This window comes from Lagenorhynchus albirostris, chromosome 7 (assembly GCF_949774975.1).
Source record: "Lagenorhynchus albirostris chromosome 7, mLagAlb1.1, whole genome shotgun sequence".
In the NCBI taxonomy this organism is placed as follows: Eukaryota; Metazoa; Chordata; class Mammalia; order Artiodactyla; family Delphinidae; genus Lagenorhynchus; species Lagenorhynchus albirostris.
In genome coordinates, this window is record NC_083101.1 from 93,387,734 (window position 1) to 93,401,754 (window position 14,021).

The following is a 14,021-nucleotide window of genomic DNA, read 5'->3' on the forward strand; positions in this document are numbered from 1 at the left end:
CAGATAAGATGGTTTTTTGAGGACACTAGTCTGCCATTTTCTCAGTCTTCTGGCTTTCCAAATAAAGTTTTTATTCCTTGCCTCAACACCTTGTCCCCCAATTTATTGGCCTGTCGTGTGGCAAGCAGAGCAAACTTGGACTCAGTAACAAAACCAGACGCAATGTACTGAGAGTCACTCACAGGCTCTATCAAGGTGGAAGTTACCTCCCTGGGAACTGAGGCAGCCAGTGTATGAGAAAGTACACCTCTGCTCTTACAGAAAAAGCCCGAGATAGAAGTCCAATCTGAGGTTGCACGTGGGGCTTGAAACTGAGCAGGACCCTGAGGGCCTCCTGGGCACAAAAGTCTTTCTCTGCTCCCCGTTTCTTGTTTTCAGGAAATAGGCTTCATTCAGCCTCCATAACCTTCCCTGAGTTCCAAAGGGCAGGTTCCAACAGTTGCTAATCAGGGAAGGGAGGGGATGTGGAGACATGGGAGGGACAGTCAAGAAACAGTAGTGCAGCCTTGGGGCAGGGTCCTGGTTCCTCCTCAAGAGACACACATAACAGTATCTTTGAGCTGTTTTTCAGATGCTGAAATCTCCACCAGATGGGAGAAGTTAACTGTATGTTGTCCACAAGCATGTAGACCCCAGACTGGTAGGAAACAGAAGATTGATGATGCTGACTCCCAATTGCCTTACCGCCAACCAATCGGAAGAATGTCCATGAGCTGATCACATGCTCCTCTTTGAACCATTACTATAAAACTCCTCACTACCCCCTCCAGGTTGGGACACACAGTTTTGAGGGCATTAGTCCACTGTGGTCCCCTTTGCCTGGCAAAGCAATAAAGTTATTCTTTTCTACTTCAACCAAAGCTCTGCCTCTGAGATTTAATTTGGTGTTGGGGTACAGAGTCCAGGTTCAGCATCAGGCTTAGGACTCCTGTGGTGATTCCAGAGTTTGCGTAAGGGCTGCCGAGTACGTGAGGAAGACTCCTGCTTCAGTGGCAGGTGAGAGAGATCCAGAAATTCACCAAGTGGAGAAAAAGCAGTTGAGAAAGCCTTGGAGAATGGTGGGACATAGAGGGCCACAGGCAACCCTTTTCAGGAAGGAGGGCTGAGGGGGAGGTCACGTGATAACTGTGTGAGGGGTTGGGGTCACAGCTGGTCATCGGACCCCCAGCAGACTAAGGCAGAGGTGTGAGTCCAAGCCAGTGTTCAGGAAACAGCAGCCTTGACTTGGGGAGCAGGGCGTGTGACAGATGAGCTTGAGGATGGTTGTAGGCGTGGACAGTGATGGACTGGGAGACATGGGTGACATTACAGACAGAGGTGTTAGGATTGCTGGAAGAGCCTCAAAAAAGTGACAGGGGAAATCCAGGTCGGGCTCTTTCTTCTCTATGATCATGGGACAAAGGAGTGCAAGAAAGAAGAGTTTGACTTTATAGCCGCTGAGTTTGAAACCTGAAATTTGTTGTATGGCAGATTTGGCTGACCTTTGTCCCGGGTTCCTGGGAAGTACCTGCTAAATCCTTGGAATTTCCACAGTGTCTTTCTTATTTGAGGTGGGCCTCTGACCACACCTGAGATTATGCTAATGAGGTGACTCAGGCGGTGGGTGGTCTTACCTGGAAGACCAACCATAGGATTAGAGCACTGGGGCTTTAAGCCCCAGGCTAGCAGGCCAACCTCTGGGAACAGAGGTGGATGGAGACTGGTTCAACCTCAGGGCCATTCAATCAATCATGTCTACATGCTGAGACTACAGTAGAAACTACTCACCTGAAGCTTGGACTTACCTCCATGTTCTGGGAGGGGACAGGTCCTGAGAACACAGAAGCTTCCCATCTGGGAGCTCCATACATCTCTTTCTTTGTCTGGTCTTTATTCACATTCTTTATAATAAAACTGTAATCTTAAGTATAGTGCTTTCCTGAATTCTGCCAGTTGTTCTAGTAAATTATAAAAAGTGAGGGGGTCGAGGGAACTCCTGAATCTGTAGCAGGCCTGTCAGGGGCCCTGGGGACCCCTGAATTTTCAGCTGCTGACTGCAGTGAGGGCAGCTGTGTGGAAGACCATGCTTCAGCCTGTAAAATCTGACCTCATCCCGGGTAGCTAGTGTGTCACGATTGCACTGCAGACCCTTTGGTGCCAAAGTGGTGATGTCTTTATGTCATCAAATCAGATCGCGTGGGAAAGGATGCCTGAGTAAGGAGATGCGCCCTTGTGCTGGCCAAAAGCTGCCTCTTAAAATGCTCTTCATCAGGTTATTTCAAGTCTACAGGTTAAATTGCTAGAAATAATAAATATATATACAGTAAGAGAAAACACATTGCTGACAGTAAACTATAAGTTGTTGATGAACCTCGGGTTCTAAGATCAGGGCTGTGGGGTTTTGGCATGGGGACGGGACCACCCCCACTGGATTTTATTGTCTCTCCCCAGAGCTCCTTCCGTACTTGTTCAGTCCTGCATTAGAACCCTCATTGCCCTCCTCCTCTCTGGGTCCTCTCCTGCAGAGAGTGGAGGACAGGCCTTGCTTGTTTACTTCAGTAACCCCTCGGAAAACAGTGAACTGCACGCAAGAGGGTGTTGTTCTGCCAACATCTCGCCAACAATGCAGTTTTCCCAGAAAGAAGAAAGAAATCCCACTTTGTAGACACAGTACTGTGTTGTTTACCATCATTAGCATGTGCTGTTGGACCCTCAAGCATCTTAGCACTCCACCTCTGGGAGCTCAATGAACCTGAGGCAGGTGGAGCCTGGGCGTGGTCTTGCACCCCTGGATGACTTTTCTCTGCAACCTATGCAGGTCTGTCACTCCTGACAGAAGAATCACAGGGAATTCTTTGTAGCTGTGGGTCACTGTTCAAAACCCTTTAAAGAATGGAGGGTTTCAAGGGGGAAGGGCAAGATAGGGGTGGGGGATTAAGAGGTACAAACTACTATGTATAAAATAAATAAGTTGCAAGGATATATTATACAACACAGGGAATATAGCCAATATTTTATAATAACTATAAATGGAGTATAAGCTTTAAAATTTGTGAATCACCATGTTGTACACTTGAAACTTACATAACTTTGTATTTCAACCTTACCTCAATAATAAACAAACAAAAAAAGAACGGAGGGTTCCAGCCTCGTCTCTCTCTCATTCCTGTCCTCCTTATTTCTGCTCCTAGTCAACATCCTGCAGAAGCTGACAATTCAGGAAGAGAGACGATTAGATAGAAGTGTTTTTCCTGCTAAAGCCTCCTGGGGAAGGTTCATGAATATTCTCAGCCAGATGACCTCCCTTCTCTGGCTGCTGATCGTTTTCCGCTATCAAATGTTCCCCCAGCTGTGGCAGCTGGAGTTCAAAGCTGTCCCCTTGCAACAGAGTGTGTCCTTGGTGGGTTTTCTGGAGAGCAGATTAATGCCTGACAGCATGTGGTCCCTCCATGCAGCAGCCCTGTGTTGGCTTCTTCAAGGCAAATAAGAATCTGCCGGAAAGAATGATAAATTCTCCCTGGCACTGGGCCCTCCGCCTTGGGTTTCGCAGACTTGCTTCTGTAGAATGTGGAGTCATAATTTGAGTGTTTGTGCACCCAGAGCCATGCCTCCGTGAACGGCCCAGAGTGGCCCAAGTGCAGTCTGCCCCATGCAAGACCGAGGCCTCCAACCTCGGCGAATTTCATGAAGACTGTACGTGGTTGTGATCTGTCTGCCTGTGTATCTGATCCTGTAAACTGACAAGCAGTACAGAAAGACCCCTGCGTTGGAGCTGGAGGACTCGGTGGAGGTGTCAGAATGGAACTGTGGCCAGATACAGCTAACGAAAAAGGGCAATTAGTGGGTGGACAGAAAAGTCTCATCACCTGGAGCTGGGCTTTTCCAGATCAGCTGGGCATGGCCAGTGTGCACGGAGCATCACAGGAAGTGGGCCTGGGGCCTTGGGTCATGCCAGCCCGCCCTCCTGATCTACGCCCGGCAAGGACAGTAAGCAATAATTTTAGCTGATGGGCTGGTGCCGACAGAACAGCTTAGCCCAGAGCCAGCTCCTTCCCTGCTGCAGACGCGGCTCCCCGCTGTGGGTCATCACGGGCCTCTCTCAGTGGGTGACAAGCTCTTGATGAGCTATCTCCTCTGAATCAACCTTGAGCTTGGTAAAGCAAGATGCCAGCAATCACTCCTGAAAGCTCCTGCTGTAACCTGGCAGTAATCCCAATTTACCGGCTGCCATCCTCAGCCAAGAGACTGTCAGGGATGATTGACAGGGGCCACCTTGAAGGCCCGGTTATTGTTCTTCCATTTTAAAAATTCTGGATATGAATCTTACAGAAAACACAAAAGCAATCCTAAGAGAGAGCCCAGGTGAAGCCTACTTAATTGGGTGAAATCATATAAAGAGTTGTTTTCTTGACTCAGAGCTGGGCTTCCTAACTAGACATGGAAAGAAACGAAGCAAAGCTTGATAGGCTTTGTGGCTTCACAGTGCTGACTGCAGAGGATGGGATCCTCAGTAGCACCTGCCTTCCCATCATCATGGAAGATATTTTCCAGAGATGCTCATCTCTCTACATCCCATCCTCCACACCCTTCTTACAATAAGACATGGGCTCCTGCACTGAAGGGAGCCCTCTGTGTTCCCTCTCTTTGGACCCTGCAGGCCTTTGTGACTGTTTCCATCAATAGAACATGGTGGAAGTGGTGCCAGGTGTCTTTGGAAACCAGATAGCAAAGGTCCTGACAGTTTCTGCCCTGGTCTCTTGGCTCTCTTGTTCTTGGGACACTTGCTCTAGAAGCCTCACTGCCATCTTGGGAGGAAGCTGGGGGCACATGCAGAGGCCACGTTTGGGGGTTCCAGCTGAAAGTCCCTCTGGGTCTGCATGGACCACCAGACCTAGGAGGAAATGGTTTTCAGGTGGTCCCTGCCCCGATTTGAGTCCCCAGCAGAGGCTCCAGACACCACAGGGCAGAGACAAACCACTTGATGCTCCCTGTTTGAACTCCTGACCCACAGGAACTAGGAGAGGTAATAAAGGATTATTGTCGTTTTAAATCACTAAGTGACTCATTCAACCATCTTATTTAAAGTAGTGGGAGCTGACTGGCCATGGGCCCCAGCATGACCCCTAGCATGACCCTTTCTCATCTTCCTTTAAAGGAGGATGCATGAGAGCCTGGTGTGTGGAAGGAACTTCAGTGAACAGGAAGCACACGACTGTCATCAAGGGCAGCAGGGCCTCTGTTCCTGGGCACGTCTTCCCTCTGCTAGTTTTAGCTCCACAGTGATTTGTGAAAACTGCAGCAGTAGTCAGGCCTGCCTCTAGAATTAACAAAGAAAAAGCAATGGTTGGAGGAAGGAGAGCTTTGGGGAAACACACTTATAAGAGTTCTATAGGGATTCAAAGAAATGCAGGGATCCGTAAGAATCCCCACCTCTCAAGCAACTTTTTAGACCCCAAGTGTTTCCTAGTTCGTTACATCCATCACCACATTTCCAGGCATTCTGTATCTCCCCCACCACTGCGCCCCCATGATAAAGACTGAAAATGCTTCATCTTTCCGAGGGCCTGGCTGCTGTGTCTTCTGCACGGCACGTGGCGTCAGCATGCCAGGGGTTTCCTTGGAGCGTGTCCTGGAAATGTGAGAAGGCATGCAAGGCATCTGACACCCCATTACCTAGAATCGAAGTTTTCATGACATTTTGCCCAGCTGTACCTTTATATAGTCATAGGGTGTGGATATTATGTAGGTTCAAAGAGATTAAGCTTTCTTCCCCACCCAGCTGCTGGAGAATGACGCCTGGCAAATGGAAGATGGATAGAGTTACCCACTCTGAAGTGTGCTAGGAAAACTGTCTTGATTTTATTTTAGTGTTTTAATAAGTAGCTCAGATCATCGGCATTGGGACAGGATGGCCAGTGTCTCGAAGCCAAATCCCACGTGTGGCGCCGGCTGGGGTGATCTGGGCGGGGCGAGTCTGTCCATTCAGCCACATTCAGCATCTCCAGTCAGGTGAGGGGCTCCCTGCTCCCCTGAATTGGGGACACATGTTTGAATTCCTGTGGGAGATCTGTTTCTTTGTTGGGGAGTCACAGAGAGGCCTGAACTGAGGCCGGAGCTGCCCTGTGCTCCCTGAGTGTGGGATCTTGAGCAAATGGCCTCTCCCCTCTGGCTCTGGGTCTCCTCCTCTGGGGTTGCTTAGTGAAGACTGGAACTCAAGTGAGTTTTCCAGATGGATGGACTGCCACTTGAATCATCTCAAGCAGCTCCTGAATTCCAGTGAAGGGCCTGGTATTTGCCCTGGGAGGGGCCTCCTCTCCCAGGGCTGCAGGGCTAAGCTGAGGGGGCAGTTCATGGACCTGGCCTCTAGGGAAGGAGGGCTCTGTTGGGACGTGGCCTTGCTCTGGGAAAGCAGCCAGGAGCCGGGCAGGTGCTGGCCCCAGAGGAACTTGCAGGTTGGCTTGGGGCGTGGGGAATAGAAGAACACACATGTGGAAGGGCCAGTTCCAGAATTGGGGGAGTGACAGCTAGGGGAAGCAGGCCTTGCCTTCAAAGGTAGCCACTGGAGGCCACCACAGAGGTTGGGTGGCCCTCTCACCAGGGTCCTTGACTGCAGAGAGCACACAGGGCCTGGTGGCTGAAGAGGAGGCTCCATAGTGCCATTTTCAGAGCATGAGCAAGGCTGGCCCTAGGGACAGTCAGGAATCCCAAGATGTGGGCACAGTGTGGCCTTTCTTCTCTAGCAGTTTTGCCACTGTGGCTGGCAGGGAACCCAATAGTGTGGGGTGGGGATGTGGGAGAGATGGAATGGGAGAGGGGTGTATGGAGAAGAGGAGATGGGGAATGTGGGGAAGTAGATGGGAGGGGAAGTTAGAGGAGGTGATGGGGTGGGATGTGGATGGAGAAGATGGGGTGGGGGAGATGGGACAGGGTTGGGGAGGTGTATGGGAGAAGTAGAGTGAGGGAGGGGAGGGGGAAATTAGGGGGAAGTGGGGAAGGTGGGGGAGGGAAATGGGGGGTGTAGATGGAGGTAGGGGAGGTGGATGGGGGGAGGAAGGAGGACAGGGTGGGGGCATTTCTAGGCCCAGGCAAGACAGCCCTGTCTAAGACAAGCCTGACAATCTCCATTTCCTTTCCATCCGCATGGTCTGTGACATAAAGAGCAACTGGGAAGGTAGATGCAGAACTCTCAGGACAGCACAGAAGGGAAGCAGATTTCACATTCATTGACAGCTGAGGCGTGGGTGAGGTGGTGGTCCCATGAGGTGGAGGCTCAGGGTTGGGTCCTTTCTCTGCAGAAAGCCCACCTGCCCTGACCCATGGGCCTCTGCTGTGCCCAGACTCAGCGGGTCTTGGGCACAGGCTCTGCAGGTGGCCCTGATGTCCTGGGGTCTGGCCACAGAGGCCAGTGGTGCTCTTCACAGTACCTGCAGGTGGTCGTGGCCCAGCTTTGTGGTGCTGTTCTGACCTCATGCCCTGCTGGAGGACAGGCCTCCTTCTCCTGAGCAGGTGAGTAGGTGTCCCTCCTGAATGACAGGAAGCAGCTTGGCCCCCCCGGGGGGAAAGTGGGCCCTCGGTGTCCTTCTCAATGAGTTCATCCCCACTTGGGAGGAAACTTTCCAGGTTTGGGAAGGCCATGCTGCCTCTTGAATTACGACTGTCCCTTTTGCAGGGTAAATTTCACTCCTTTGCTGGATGCGGGGTGGAGCCTCAAAGAAATCTGGGGAGGTGACATCCTCATTCATCCAGACAACATACATGGCAGGCCCTGAGAGGTCTGTGCTAGGAGATGACTGGGAGGAAGGGATTGGACCTGAAAAGCTCCAAATTCTGTAAGAGGTTGAGCACCTTCAGGCAGAGTGGCAGAGAGCATCCCCCAAGCCTCATGTTTCCAGGGCCAAGGCTGGGCACAGGGCAGCAAATGAATGGGTGTGGTCAGGCTCTGATGGAGCTGAGTTCTGGCTCCAAGCTGAGCCACGGTCCCTGGGATCTGAGTGCTGACGTGGTGTGCAGTCACTTTCAGGGGGAAGCACAGCTCAGAGGAGCACTTGGTAATGCAAGCGCTCCTGGCCTGTCTCCAGTGAACAGGCTGGGACATCTGTGTAAATGTAGCTGGGCCTGGTGAGGTGGCCATGGGTGTGTGGCTGCAGCTCCATGGGCACTATCTGGGGTCATGTGCTTTTGGCCTTTTACTCCCTTACCAGAGTCTGCAGCAGCGAATACACCAGCTGCCCTCAGACGTCCAGCTGCCTGCACAGCCCTGCCCAGGGTATTGCACAAGGAAGCCTCTTGTGACCTTTCACATACAGTTAATTTTATGTGTTAATTTAACTGGGCCAGGGTGTGTCCATATACTCGGTCAAACATGGTTCCGGGTGTTTCTGGGAGGGTATTTCTGGATAAGATTAACATTTGAATCTAGGCTGAGAAAAGCAGATTGCCCTCCCCAGTATGGGTGGGCCTCATCCAATCAGCTGAAGGCCTGGTAGAACAAAAAGGCAAAGTAAGAGAGAATTTCTCTGGCCTGATTATTGGGCTGGGACATTAGTCTTTTTTTTTTTTTGCCTTTAGACTCGTACTGAAACATTGGCTCTTCTTGGGTCTTGAGCCTGTCAACATTCAGACTGGAACTTCCACCATCACTTTTCCTGGGACTCAGACCAGAACTACAGCATCAGCTCTCCTGGGTCTCCAGCTAGCCCTCTGCAGATCTTGGGTCTTGTCAGCCTCCATGATCATATAAGCCAATTCCTTATAATAAAACTCTTTCTGTATGTGTGCCTATACCTTATTGGTTCTGTTTCTCTGAAGATCCCTGGCCAATGCACTCAGTATTCACCGTCACTGAGATTCATGGCCCTCGTGCTTGCTCCCTGCTGTGACTTGGGACAAAGATGCAAAGCTGCCCTTTATGCTCAGGCATTAGGATGGGACAGTGGACAGGCCTGGTCACCCCATTACAAGGCACGGCTTTATGTGGGAGGTCACTGAAGGCACAGTCGTGGCAGGAGCAATACTTAGCTGACACCCCTGCGTGTTTAAGGGCTTATAGAGCCTTTTAAATTCTAGCAAAGACATTTGCACTAACCGATGACCTAAGGTTAATTTGGATTTCTTGGGAGAAGCCTAAAATAGGATAGCTTAATAGAGGAGTTTGGATGTATTTTGGATGGAGAGCTGAGAGTCCTTTTACTCCTGCACAATTTGAGTCTCAGATGGTATTAGTCATGTTATTTCCTGGGTATGGAGGGGTGAAAAGGAAAGGGAATGATTGGGGTTGACAAAAATTTTTATTTTAAAGTGGTGCTAATGCACCACGTGAGTTTGAGACAAGATCTGTCTAAAAGCAAAGGAAACAAAAAAATGTATATTTGAACCTGAAAGTTGGGGTCCTCTCAGTTGCACACACTAATGCACGCGTGCACACACATGCACACAAACACATATACACACACACAAACGTGCACACACACATGCACGCACGTGCACACACACAAGCACACACACATGTGTGCACACACGAACACACATGCACACGTGCGCACACACACACTCTCACACACGCACATGTGCACACGCACATGCACGCACACATGCATAGCCCACCTACACTATTTACACGTCGATATTGCACTTCTAAAAGCATGTGAAATTTGCAGGCACAAGGTGATGTGAGTCTGGGAACTTGTGACAATCTCCATGTAAAACCCGTATTTGGGTAACAGACCCTTCTATGAGAGCAGTTTATGACACTGTAGACGACAGGGTGAGCAACAGGAGACTTTGGGGGTTCTGGTGACACCATGGCTATCAGAGAAAAGTGAACCTGAAAACTTCCAGCATGAATGTAAAAGTCAAAGGGAGAGCCAAGGGCTGGCTCCATCTTCAGTCAGATCAGAATGGAAAGCTCTGGGCATTTCTGTGCCCAGGCCTGTGGCTTTGCGGCCATCCTCAGAGCACCCTCCTGCCCTCCCTCAGGGTATTTAGCTCACTCTCACTGACCCAGAGCTAAACTGCCTCCTTCCCTGAAATATAACAAGAGGGAAGCCTGACTTTGGCCTTAGTTGTGCTCTTCTGGCCACTTCCTCCAGCCACCAGCAAAGCTCCTGTTTTGTGAAGCTGTTGGTTCCTGCTGTGCACTGAGTCCCACTAAATAGTTTATGAGAAATGGCTATTTTTATGTGAGGAGAAAAGGCCAGTTCCTGGAAAGCTGGGGTCAGCCGTAATGTCAGCTGGATGAAACAATCACTCCAGGAAGCCGCTGCCCCCAGGGATGGTCTTCACTGCACTGAAGCCACTGCCCAGCCACCTGTAGAAGTGGCACGGGGTGGGGGCTTCTGTCGGGAGAAGATGACTTATCTCCAGTCCACATTCACTGCTGTTCACCTTTTGACATTTAAGAAGGAAATCCTGAACTGGAGAGGAGACCGGAGAGGGGCATTTGATGTGGCATGGCAAACTGATTCTCAAAGTGGGTTCGCGGGAGGGAACGGGTTAGAAATGCATGTTCTCGGACCCACCCACCTGCTGAGTGGGAACCTCAGGGGTGGGGCTGGGACCTTCACATTGCCAGCCCTTCCTCAGCTCAGAACACCCCTGCCCCGCAACCAAGCCCTTTCCTGAAGAGGCCTAGCTGGCTCCCTATCTGTTAGCTTTCCTCTATTGTACTGGTTCACCGCATTCTTTATTTCTTTAATAGGACTGATCACAATTTGTATTCATTTTCTATGGTGACTGCATTGATTCTCACCTATAAGCTCATCAGCTGAAACGGCGGCAGGGCTGTCTCTCAGTCGCCCGTGTTTATCTGGCACCTCACGCCCTGCCAGGCACAGATTGCGGGCTCATATTTTCTGACTATGAATGCATATGTGAATTCTCTTAGTTTCTCATTCACAATTTAGGTAGACTCTGCTTCAGAGAGCCGTGGCTAGGATGATGGCAGGCAGTGCCTGTAACTCACCTAGCCAATGTCCCTTCTATTAGAGACCTCTAATAAATGCTAGGGACCTTCCTTTCCATCACACAAGGCAGGGAAAGAAAACAGTGGTATAAAAGGCAGACCGCAGCTCTCAGGGTAGTAGTTCTGGGTCAGTGAGAGTGAACTAAATGCCCTGAGGGAGGGCAGGAGGGTGCTCTGAGGATGACTGTAAAGTCACAGGCCTTGGGCATGGAAATGCCCAGACCTTTCCATTCTGATCTGACTGAAGATGGAGCCAGCCCTTGGCTCTCACTTTGACTTTTGCATTCATGCTGGCAGTTCTCAGACTCACTTTTCTCTGATTAGCTGTGGTGTCACCAGAACCCCAAAGTCTCCTGTCGTTCACCCTGTCGTCTGCAGTGTCATAAACTGCTCTCGTAGAAGGGTCTGTTACCCAAATACAGGTTTTACATGGAGATCGTCAAGTAAGCAAGCTTGGGCCACAGCTTACATCCTGTTCAATTCTGTATCCCCGTCCTGAGTCAGGGCCTTTCTTTTTCTTTTTTTAATGTCTTTATTGGAGTATAACTGTTTTATAACTGTGTGTTTGTTTCTGCTTTATAACAAAGTGAATCAGCCATACATGTACAAATATCCCCATATTTCCGCCCTCTTGCGTCTCCCTCCCACCCTCCCTATCCCACCCCTCTAGGTGGTCACAAAGCACCGAGCTGATCTCCCTGTGCTATGCAGCTGCTTCCCACTAGCTATCTAGTTTACATTTGGTAGTATATATAAGTCCGTGCCACTCTCTCACTTCGTCCCAGCTTACCCTTCTCCCTCCCTGTGTCCTCAAGTCCATTCTCTGCATTTGTGTCTTTATTCCTGTCCTGCCCCTAGTTTCTTCAGAACCATTATTTTTAGATTCCATATATATGTGTTAGTATACGGAATTTGTTTTTCTCTTTCTGACTTACTTCACTCTGTATGACAGACTCTAGGTCCATCCACCTCACTACAAATAACTTAATTTCGTTTCTTTTTATGGCTGAGTAATATTCCATTGTATATATGTGCCACATCTTCTTCATCTGTCGATGGACACTTAGGTTGCTTCCATGTCCCGGCCTTTGTAAATAGTGCTGCAATGAACATTGTGGTACATGACTCTTTTTGAATTATGGTTTTCTCAGGGTATATGCCCAGTAGTGGGATTGCTGGGTCGTATGGTAGTTCTATTTTTAGTTTTTTAAGGAACCTCCATACTGTTCTCCATAGTGGCTGTATCAATTTACATTCCCACCAACAGTGCAAGAGGGTTCCCTTTTCTGCACACCCTCTCCAGCATTTATTGTTTGTAGATTTTTTGATGATCGCCATTCTGACCCGTGTGAGGTGATACTTCACTGTAGTTTTGATTTGCATTTCTCTAATTATTAGTGACGTTGAACATCCTTTAATTTTCATGTACAAACACATGAGTGGCACACTTAGTATTTCTCTTTGCAAATAAAAATGCCACCTTGGGGCTATTCCTTAGGGACAAAAAAAAAGTCTCCCTCCCTTGGCCATTGTGACATGTAAGAAAATCTTATGTCAAAGGCACAATGCATGTTATCACTAAAGGAACGTTGACTCCAAAGCATGTGCTACAGAATGCAACTGGATCAGGATTCCAGAAATGGAAAGACCTATAGGCTGACATCCAAGCTAGGCCTTGAAGGCCAAGGAAGGTTTGCATAAAGTGGACAGTGAAGAGGAAAAAAGATGCAAAATTGACAGAAGGAGCTGCCTGCACCAAACCAGAATTTGGGCGAAAGTGTGTTGTGGGCTGATTGGGCTATAGGGGCACCAACCTTTCTGGAGGACAGGGCATGTGTCAGGGTAGTTGGGAAGACAGGGATTTCGGAGGGACACTGGGGCCATACTTAGTGCTTTACTTAAAGGATACCCACAGCGGAGTTCTCAGAAGTTAGTGAGGTGGGCCCTCTGCAGATGGGGCAGGCATGCCAAAGAGAGCTTTGGGGGGTTCAGTCTGGCAGACATGGTCTTGGTGAAGCAGTGGGAATACTGAGGAAGTGTCATGGGAAAGGACTTTCAGGAAAATAAAGGACAGACCTTAGCATCTGTGGAAATAGGAGCAGGACGGGCAGCTTCAGGATGACCAGGGCTTCCCAGAAGGAAGACCCCAGAGGGTGACCTCAGGCCCACAGTGGAGCTGGAGCTGATGGTGGGAGCCGTGGGAACTTGCTGTGCCAGTGTGGGCTGCCTGCAGACCGTGGGGAATTTGGAGATGACTTACAAGAAGAAATCAGGGGTCATGATGGAGAATTCTGGAATCTCTTGCATTGAATCCACATTTCAGTTTGGGGAGAGTCATCACGATAACAATGTTGAGTCTTCTGTCCCAAAAATCTGGTATATCTCTTATTTATTTAACTTTTCTTCAATTTCTTTCAGTATTATTTTGTAGCTTTCAGTCTTCTTTTCCAAATACTACATGCATGTTTTAACTTGATAAAATAAAAAAATTTAAATACTTTTTGGATGAAATTAATTTGCTGGAAAAGCTCAGCAGGTTCTGTAAGAGAAGATACCCCAGTCTTTAGCTCTGATCATAAGAAATGCATCTTCTTCATGGGACCGTCCCTTTTCGGATTCCCCCAAACCAGAGCATGCTGACCCCTTTGTTAGACCCCCTGCCTCCCTGGGACCTTCTCAGCCACGTCAGCATCTGAATCTTGTTCTAAATGGATTTTAATGGGAGAGGGACGTGCTCTGACTCAAGACGTTTATGGTCTCTCTTGTTGAGAATGGAGTGTGAGAGTTGAAGCAGGGGCCACGGGGATGTCGAATTGGACTCACCCATCTCCCTGAGGAGCGAACATTGAGCAGGTGAGGATGCTCAGGTAGAGGCATCTGCATGTCTGACTCCCAAACTTTTTGGGCTCACTCTTAAAAACCATGAAGAACCCCGAGAGTTCTGTTTGTGTGGGTGTAACTAACAATATTTACTACATGAGCTATCAAAACTAAAACAATCTTAAAACACAAGAATTCACTTACATGCACTTGCTTGCTGGAGTGATGGACTTGTTAACGCATCATGTGGCCTCTGGAAATG